This window comes from Phodopus roborovskii, unplaced genomic scaffold (genome assembly GCF_943737965.1).
Source record: "Phodopus roborovskii unplaced genomic scaffold, PHOROB, whole genome shotgun sequence".
In the NCBI taxonomy this organism is placed as follows: Eukaryota; Metazoa; Chordata; class Mammalia; order Rodentia; family Cricetidae; genus Phodopus; species Phodopus roborovskii.
In genome coordinates this window covers 3,506,371-3,516,832 of record NW_026126625.1, presented here as the reverse complement: position 1 = coordinate 3,516,832, position 10,462 = coordinate 3,506,371, and positions in this window count along the sequence as shown.

Here is a 10,462-nt window from a genome sequence, read left to right as displayed (position 1 = left end):
ATGCTTTCAAAACCTACCTTATAGTTGATCTTTTAATTTCATCTAAGCCAGAAAGTGATGAAGTGACCTCTCTAGAAGCTGGGAGGATAGAAATGGGATACGACTTACACAGCGCTCTCTGTGGGGAAGGACATCTTGCTTCATGATTTACTTTCTTTTCATGGGAAAATATTGAGCTCATATTTGCCCCTGTCCATGCATTTCTCTGTTGAATATACTGAAAATATCCAAGAAACAAAAGCATGCATGAATGGATGAATGAATTGGATACAGTAGTTTGTGAATTCCTGTGAAGCATCCCTTCAAAGATAAGAGAGTTTATCATCCCCACAGAGGAAATTACTAACATTACCTGAACACTTAGCAGCAAAAACAATAAACACCTAATCAATGCTACATCCTTTTCTACCAGTTTAATAATATAACTAACAAACATTTTAGTGCCATTTTGTTTGTAAAAAAAAGGAAAGAAAGATACACTTTTTTGTTTGTTTGTTTTTCAAAACAAGGTTTCTCTGTATTGCTTTGGAGACTGTCCTGGAACTCACTCTGTAGACCAGGCTGGCCTCAAAGTCAACAGAGATCCACCTTCCTCTACTTCCTGGTTGCTGGGGTTAAAGGCATGGGACACCAAAGCCCTGCTAAGACACACCTTGTAAGTCAAAAATTTAATACAGAGACACTTTTCCAAGTCCATCCTTTTGTCACAAAAGCAGAATTCTCATCTCTTTAGCTACAATATAAGAGAAAATATATTCTCTAACAAAAGAAAACATCACACTGCCATTGTATGGGCAGCAAGAGACAGAGGCAACAAAGGCTGACTCAGACTTTGGAATCCCCAGAATGCCACCTGCAGGGTGAAGACACTACTGCCTCAGCAGTTAGGGAAGAAGCAAACAAACAAACAAACAAAAATTAGGTTTTGTGGGGCTCTATTAGACCTGCATACAAGGAAAGAGAGCTGCAAATGTATTATTTTCATCTCAATGGTATCTGTAATTTGAATGCTGTTAATTTCATTGATTGAGTTAGCATTGTTGAGTAATTAAGAGCAATGAAGGGATAATCCTGAGTCCTCAGAGGAAATAGAACAGCTGCTCCTGATGGGATCACCCCAGGCTTATTACCTGCTGTTTGGAACCCTTGAAAACAGCCCCACTGTGCCAGCCAGGCTGCACACAATTGTTAGTGTCTTCACATTTCCTTAGCAGTATTAATGCAGGATAACTGTGCTAGCTAGCACAGAGGGCAGGTACTACATTCCATTGAAGACAGTCTCTTGCCTCCTACCTAGCTAGATTTTTTTTTCTTCAGTTTGCAGCTTTATTTAGGATATAGACCAGGAGTTCCTTTTCTCCTGAATCCACCACCTTTCAAAATCCTTACTGGGTCCAGGACCAGGATTGGGACAGATGTGTGACATGTTGTTAATATCTGCCAATGCTCTGTGTCCATGCTTTGCCTTCTTTTCCCTTTCTCTTTGGGACTTTGTTATACAGATAATAAAGAAAAAGATGGACTCTTATTTTTCTTCAACATGCTTTGCAAAGTGGAACTAATTAGACCATTTGGGAAAGTGGCATGTGGTTCACAGAAACAGACATTGTAAGACAGTGCCAATTTCAAATAGACATTCTTAATGTATCCACAAATATATAGCATATGCTAAAAAATTAATGCTCCTGAGTCCTGGTTATATCTTCTATATTGCCTTTTGTACAGAGCATGATATTTGTGCTATTGGTTTGAGGATACATGTGCTCTGTACACTGGACTGTAATAGTACTGGTGACAACATCTTCCCCAGATCAACAGCAGAGGTTCTGGAAGGTTATCAAGAAGGCAGGCTCTTAATCCTCACTCTTGACATCTGTGTTTCAACACCCTCTTTAAGGGATGATTTTGCATGATGTGGATTGGGATGCACTGCCATGAGTTATGATTTCAAAATTGACATTTAGTGACACAGCATACATGAAGACAAAATCTTTTGACTTACCAAGAGAGTTCCAGGAACTAATAAAATTCAAAGGTTGTGAGATTATCTAAGATGGTAATTGCAGACTGTTTTCAATAGCCCTAATTCCTCAGCTAAAAGGAGTTTCTGAAAATTCTATGGAAGTTGTTTCACCCAATGACGAATGTGTCTGTTGTTGTCCTCTGTGAGTGTATGGGCTCTTGTAGGAGAAAAACAATGGATAAAGATTAGTTTCCAAGAAGGTTAGCTTCTCAGAAGGACTAATGATTTTTGTATATCTGAGTGCCTCAGAAATACACTCAAAATAAAGAGTGTGTTCCAAAGGGTAAAGCTGTACCAGCTGTTCCCCCCAAAGCAAGAATCATACTCAAGTTGCCAGGCCCTCTATAGGTAATTGGCATCTGTTTACAGTGTAATCAACAAAAGGGATACAGGATGAATCCTTAGGCCACAGAGGCTTTGTGCCACGTTACTGAAATCCAGAAAAGATTACAGTATAGCTGATAAACCAGCTGAATTTTATTAGTATCAACAGGATGCTATGCTATGGAATTCACATTTTAAAAAGATAATTGCATTGAAGCAGTTGGGCACTTGTTTTTATTTCCATTTTATAGATGTCAAAATTGAAGCTCAAGGGTAGTATGATTTATCCAATGCCCAATGCCACACAATATACCTAGAATGGACATTAGACCCTGTTTCTGTGGTCCTTATAGTTTCATACAACATCTCTGACATGAAAAGTCAGGGACTAGACATTTTCATGAAGCTGTTGGTGGTAGCAATAAGTCATGGGGACACATCAGAGCAGAGAATGTACATGTATGTCAGCCACCTTGATGTGGCTGGCAACTTGTCTTTGTCATTTGGAGCATAAAGTCCATTGATCGGTGTCTAATTTGCAAATGTCTGGAATAACAATACTAAAAACAGTGTCTGGCACATAGTGAACAATCAATGAAAGACAAAAGAAAATGGCCATGTCATACATAAAAACTGAACTTTCACCCACAACCTGTAACAACCATACAGGAACCTGTCCCTTAACTACTGCAGTAAATAATATTGAAAGGCACATTGCTATAAGACAGGCTCTGAGAAGTCAGATTGTTGTTTATAATGATGCTAGAGGAAGCTAAACAATAACTTTTGAAACAGTTGGAAATCAAGTGCTCAGGATTTGATTCATATCTAAAATCTTCTCTAATTTTTGTTGCCACTTTCAATTTAGAATCCACTAGAGAAATTCAAACACACATCCTATACTAATCTTACAAGAATTCTTTTTCTCCTTGGCCAGCTTATACACTGAGCACAGCAACCTCTGTTCAGGTATAATTGGAGCTTCACTTTTTTTCTTCCAAAACCTTTCCCATTCCTGTGTCTGCTCTTAACTTTCTGCTAAAGCCCTAGGGATCATAACTGAACTTTGGCAGTTTCAGAGTGAGGGGGTGTGTTTTCTTATTTGGCTAGACTTTGTTTATTTCCACATCAATGATTGGTGGTGACTACAAAAAGGATTAAAGGCACCATATTCGGGAAGACCAACCACTAAATCTTATAGTATCTTATAAGAATATATTTTTAGGAAATATGACTGTTGTCCAACAGTCTCTCTCCCTCTCCTCTGCTTCTCCCTCTCCCTGATCCCGTGTGTGTGTGTGTGTGTGTGTGTGTGTGTGTGTGTGTGTGTGTGTGTGTACAGACAGAAACCAAGAGAATAATGGTGAAAAAAAGGTCATCATAGGTGATTCACAAAATATCCACAGAAAGGTATTTTAGAACACATTCAAAGTCCTTGCCAAATCAAGCATTTAATAATGTTGGATACATGAGAAGAGGATGATTACTAGAACCCCTCCACAGACAAAGAAACTCTACTACAAGGAGAGAGTGGGAATGTAAGAATCAAGAAATGCTAAGAAACTATCCCTCTGTTTACAGCATTTGTGTGCAAATCCTTAGTGTTAGCTAAAGACAAAAGTCAATAAACACTGAAAAAAAATACAAAGCAAAAAGTCCCTGAATAGAATCAGCTACATCAAAACATAACAGACATTTATTACTAGGCAAAATTCTGATTTTAGTAGAAAATAAAATGTATGGCTTACACTAAAAGAAAAAATGTGACTCAGGAAATGTTCCTCTTGTATTAGCAAACATTTTACTCTGGTTTGAACCTGAGTAAAATGGAGACTAATTAAAGCTGGAATATGTCTGTTGATGACTGTCTTCATGCCTTGGGTTGTGAACTTGCTTAAAGACCCATGTCTCATCCACCTATATTTTGTTGTTGCTGATTCAGTTCACTGAGGCCTATGCCTGCAATTTTTGTGTGCATATAGTCAATGCCTGCAACACATCTCAGTGTTGGGTCAGGCAACACACAAGGGAACTCTTGACCTTTTATGCATAATATGTGTGTATCACTCTTGAAAGAATGTGATTAAGATGGAGAAATTTAAAGGCAAATGTGAAATTTAGTTCTTTTCAAAGTGACTCTAATATGGCAAATCAATAGCAGAGGGTTATTTTTTTTACACCAGTCTTTGCTGTCTTTGATGGGTCACCCATTGTATCCAATACTATGTATTTCAGAGTTGTTTAAATAGCCTCTGACAGGTCAGCCAGTTTTACTGGGATTGTTTCATACTGGGTTGAAGCATCATGGTTTATTCTTGGCATGTGGATAGACAGGGTTTGTAGCAATGTATGATCCCTGTGATTCATTGGTAAGATTGGAATGGTAAATTTTTCGTCTGCGGGCTAGTCACAAAATGCTATGAGATAAACCAGGGCCACTATGTAGGCATTCTTTGAAGTATTTGGAAGATTTTTAGCCATGGATGAAGAATGTTTTGAGACAAGTGTCTTATTAGCAAGGGGCAGGAGGTGCAGAGATAGACCCTGTTTTCTTTCCTGAGTAACAACTTCATGTCTTAATCTGAAAAATCTCCAGACATTACCATTTCATCAGTAATTTTCCAAAGTTTGGGACAAAATATATAACAGAAACAATTTAAGAAAGAAAGGTTTTGTTGTGACTTACAATTAGAAGGGAAGGCATTGTGGCTAGAATTTGAGAATGTTGGTCACATTACGTACACAATCAGAAATCAGAGAGTGATAGACACTTACCCTCAGCTGTCTGTCTATCCAGTCTCCTTCATATGCAAACCAGGGCTCTAGTCAAGGTAATGGTACCACCCACATTTAGGGTGGCTCTTCCTATCCCAGTTAACTTCATAGACATGCCCAGAGAGTTGTCTCCCAGATGACTCTAGATCCTGTTAAATTGACAATCAGTGTAATGACTTCTCAATGCTCCGTTAATTGTTCATAAAAGCAGGCAATCTCCATGTCCAAGAACCACTAGACTGTCTGAACTTCCTAATATGTTTCTCATCTCCCTCATTTCTTCTATGACCCCCCCCCAGTGGTAGTAGGGAATCAATGTTTACCCAACTCTTACACTAAGTTCTGAGTATCTGAAGACTCCAGACTACAGTACATTTTTCTAATCAGTTAAGCAAAGTAAGACTTTTGGTTACAGTAGATAAATAGAAAATTATCAGCTGTTTAATATAGGAAAAGCTATTTTTGGGCCACAAACAAAATTCTCTGGTATCTCCTAACTTTCCCCCATCCTTGAGATATGTTCTTCAGAATCTCTGACCTATGAGATTATAATGGAAGACAAGTAGGGATAAAGGCATGAGGGAAAATTTGGTACCACATTTCCAAGTATTCCAGTATCTGGTCACATTGTCCCTTTAGTATTATGATTCCTATGTGTAATTCTCTGTGTATGGTAAATATGCTGGAATTTATTTTTTTGTAATTTATACTTGTAAGCTAATTTCTAAATCTAATATTCTATAATTCTCAGCTTACTAAGAAGAGCAGGATCACTGTGCAGAAATTTGACTTATCTAAAAATGATTGTATTTCCTGAAATCCCTGGATCCATATCAAGACCCAAAATAATATTGGGTCTTATTATTTAAGCTAGCTGCCAACCCTACAGGATTGTCCAATTTTGGTTTCATTTGAAATTGAATTATGTACCTTTGACTTTTTTGTTTAATCTTATAAAAATCACATGGAATGCTCATGTACTCAATGTAAACTTCTGCCTCCCTCTTTTGGTTTGCTGTTGCCTCCTCACGTGTGTCTGATACCAGGAGAGGAGGTTCTCGACAAGCCAGGTATTTCCAATCAGTGTAGATATTGGCTACCTAAACTTTCTAGTCAGTCATTTGATTTTATTATTTCCCTTATTTAATGAAGTGCATGCCTTCTCGGATTAATTACCACTACAAGGCAAGAGTCAAGTTAAACACATATAAAAAATGCATATAAAATAAAACAGGTGAAGATTTAGAGTCTGTACCTTAAAATACCAACTCCTTGCTATTTGTAAGGAAAACCAAGCAGTTCATAAAACAATAGGCAATATGGAGGAGCATGGAGGTGGGTGAGCTCACTGTTTGGACCATGTGAGCATCCTCTTATGAAAGTTGCTACCAACTTCCTTTATTTAGGAAATTAAAATCACATTCAAAATTATTTTATAATTAGCTCAAGTTGTTTTAACAAGATCACTGTGTTGCCTGCTATCTCAAAAATGAATGATTGAGGTCTTTCTCAGTTGGCATTTCAGAAAGAACCCCAACCTAGTTGACAAACTACTTCCTCTCTTGTCTGATTGGCTAGCAAAGACTGCAGGTTTGGGTGAACCATTTTATTAATCTTGTCAGGGGTAACTTCTTCATGAATGCGTTTAGATAACCCTTGCATAAGGCTTATTTGACTCAGTCAACTGCAGCAAAGCAAATACAAGGAAACTTTGTTGCCTTTCTCCTGTTTTTCTAAAAGCAGAACACAAATTTATAAAGTCCCCACTCCCTTCTCTATCAGGAATTAACACAGGACTTCAGAGTATTGTCAGCCTGGAGATAGCAATAAAGGAATTTGCAATAAAGCTCTTACTAAGATCCCTCATCTACCAGGAGTTTCCCCTCTATTTCCCATGATTTAACAACCCCTAGAGACTCAAGGTCCTTCCTTTGTCCTGCTACTTTTCTGAAATGCCTATTTGTGTGTCAAAGAAGCTGCCTAGGCCTCTGTGATAGGTACAAACTTCTTCCAGATTTCCCATTTTCTTTTGTTTTCTTCTACGCATGCATGATTATATATGTTGATAAGTGCACTGTTAGCTCTTGTTAATCCGTCTTTCATTACAAGGGTCCTAGCTGAGAATTTAGAGAAGTTTACACACACACACACACACACACACACACACACACACACACACACACAATGTTATTTTTCTTTATTTCCTAGACTACCATACCATGACAGGAAGAGGCAAAGAGCCTACAGAAGTTGCAAAAAATGAAGCCATATTCAGACACTGCCATTTAACAGCAGTGTTTTCTGTGAGAAACGGATTCATTATCATTGGAGAAAGGAGAGGCACTGACTAACCTCAATGGCATGGTATTTGGGTTCTTGAAGGATAAGCTAGGAATCAATGGCAGTGCCTGGTATACAGTAAGAATTTAATAACAGATACCTCAATTTATCTTTTATGTTCTGTGTAGCCTTGAGAGGTTCACTCTGCTGATTACTTATTCAGGTTCTCTGGGTCTAACTATCTCTCATTTGGTCAAACTTGCCACCATTTAGTGAATTTGACTTCAAAACACAGAAAGGAAACAGCATCTTTCTTTAGCTAAATGACTTGCCTACAGGCATAAAGTTATCAAATCACCCAGAGCCAAGGCATTAATCCCAGGTTATTGAGAAAGATGCAAATCTGGATGCATGTTCCCTTTGCCTTTGACTTGAAAGAAGCCTTGTCTGCTACTACTAAGTCCCCACCGGCAGCTGACAGGGACTCTGTGAGAGGCATGGATATTTGGGTATATTACTCTTTCTGAGTCCCCAGGGATCTTTGTCTATTGTGTCTTTTCTATGGGTATCTCGGGGTAAAGGGTATTCTCTACTACACAAAGTAAAAAGGGCTCTAAAATGACAGCTGTTGCATTTTTTCAGCCCCTGCACGCCAGGAGGCTTCCCTTCTTCCTCCTCTCAGATACCCTTTATGAGGAAACAAGGCACAACCATGAAAATATTCTGAGAAGAGATTTCAGTGAGAAATTGCTATTGTGGCCATGGTGTCTTTTATATTAGGAACATAATCCATGCATACTGGGAAGAAGGCTCATGGATCAAAAGTAAAATTTTGTTTTACCCAATTTTAATTCAAAGCATATATGGGAAGCCTCCTCTGAGCTTGGCATTGCTGTGGGTAGGGGATGAGAGATAAATGGGCTCCAGTTTCTGCCTACAAGGTTCCATAAATTGTTTCAAAGATAAATTTACAAACTTAAATTACTTATAGAACTTATATAGCACAAATTAATTAATTGCCAAAATCTTTTATTCTAATGAATAACTGTTCGGGGAGATAAGGCAGAATCAGTGCCAAATTTTGTCAGAACATTGGACACTGTTTTAGGGAAAAGATGAGCAGATTTTTAAGCATATTATGCAAGGTTTTTAAGCAGCCATGGTGTGGTGAATCTCAGCAGGACTGGAAGACAAAAGAGGTGAGGACTAGACATGGAAATATGTTTGTTCACTACATAGAGTGGCAGAAATGAGAGAAATACATTTGCAGAATGGTCTTCAATCATTTACACCATCTCCAGATATAGGATTTATATAAAACACCATATGTTTAAGTGAAATATGAACTCTAATATGCCAACCATTTTATTAAAATTTTAAAAGCAGATTAAAATATGTTAAAAACAGTCCTACATATTATACATGGAATTTCAACTTAATAGAGCATGTGTGTGCTTTATTTTGCCAACGCAATTTATTGTGCAGTGATATAAATATTTTCCTATATCTAGATACATATTGGATCTTTTGTGTCTGAGTCATGTCTCTCCCTTCTTTTGATAAAATCTTTTGTCTAATGATGGAAATGAGAATGTGCACATACAATTTAACTTCTCTGTTTCTGATGCATCTTGACAGATTTGGGTGATATTATAAGGAAGTCAAGTGTGAAACAAATTGCCCAAGTATTGTTAATACTTGGGAATAATAATTTAAACATATATATCTATGCTGTCTATACATAGTGACACACAGTATAATTCTAGTACTTGGGAGGTAGAACAGACAGGAAATTAAGGTCATCCTATGCTACACAGCAAATTCAAAGATAGCTGGCCCACATGAAAGCCTGTCTCAATAATACAAGACAAATTCCAAACAGTTATTGTTTCCCATAAAGTGTGTTTATGAATCAAGATTATGCAACTAAAACAAAATGCAGAATTAAGCTTAATGCTATGCTTAATGTAATCCCTCAAAATTACTTTGAGTAACATGCTGGTTTATTGGAGTTTGTCTTCTTCTTACCAGTTTATTATTCAACCAGTGTGTGACTACTGTATGCATAGTATAAAATACAATGATGTTGGGCATATAAGTCTTTTAATTTTATGTTGAGAATGAACATTAGATTTGTTTGGAGCAAAGGCTTATTATGAATGGTTACTTGAAAACTTCTAGCACTTCAGGAAGAAAACCTGAAGGCTAGGGTCTGAGTCTTCAGATCCTCCAGCCTTAGCAGGAGAGGGGAGAGGCAGGAGACACCTGCTTGCACATGACAGTGGTGACTGGTCTTGCCTTCCAGGTGCTGTGATATTCTATAATCTCTTTTTTGATGAAGTATTGAAAGAGTTAGCTATTCTGAAATTGGAAACATGACCCTATAATAATGGTTAGATGACTAAAACTTTAGTTTAAAACAAAAGCCTTTCTCAGAAGTGGTCCCTACCTGTCTCAGTCCATCTGCCATGGTTGTTGGAGAATGAAGCATCTTTGAAATGTGGGAAGGTTTGAATGATGAGCCCACAAGATTGAATCTAAATAACCTTAAAGGGGTTGGATGATGCTAAACCGAGGAAGGCTGGAAAACAGAGTTTGCAGCTGGAGACAATGAGAGGAAAAAATCCTAAGAAAATTTCTCGTCACTTCTGAGAACCCAGAAGATTGAAATTTAAATCAAAAGCCATTCCCTGATGAGGCCATACAATATTCTTTTATGACCAAGGAGACTTGGTCTTGCTAAAATTAGCCATATTGCTAACAAACTCTGGTATGTGTAGAAGTAAAAGAAAGGATGAGTAGTAAAGGCCCGACTCTATCTCAGCTCACCAAGGATCAGAACACTGGAGGGAAACTCCATCAAGCACGACTGCTGGAAAGCACTCATCAGGGATGATCTATTCCAGGCTGCAACGATAAAGATACATACACTCTTTTCCCTCTGGAGCTTACAGTCCTGAGGGTGCATGATCAGTGTTACACAAGTGAAGTGCATTCTGATGTGTTTCAGCACAGGCTGAGAGAGGAACCAGAAGACCAACAGCTGGCGTGAGCTTTAAG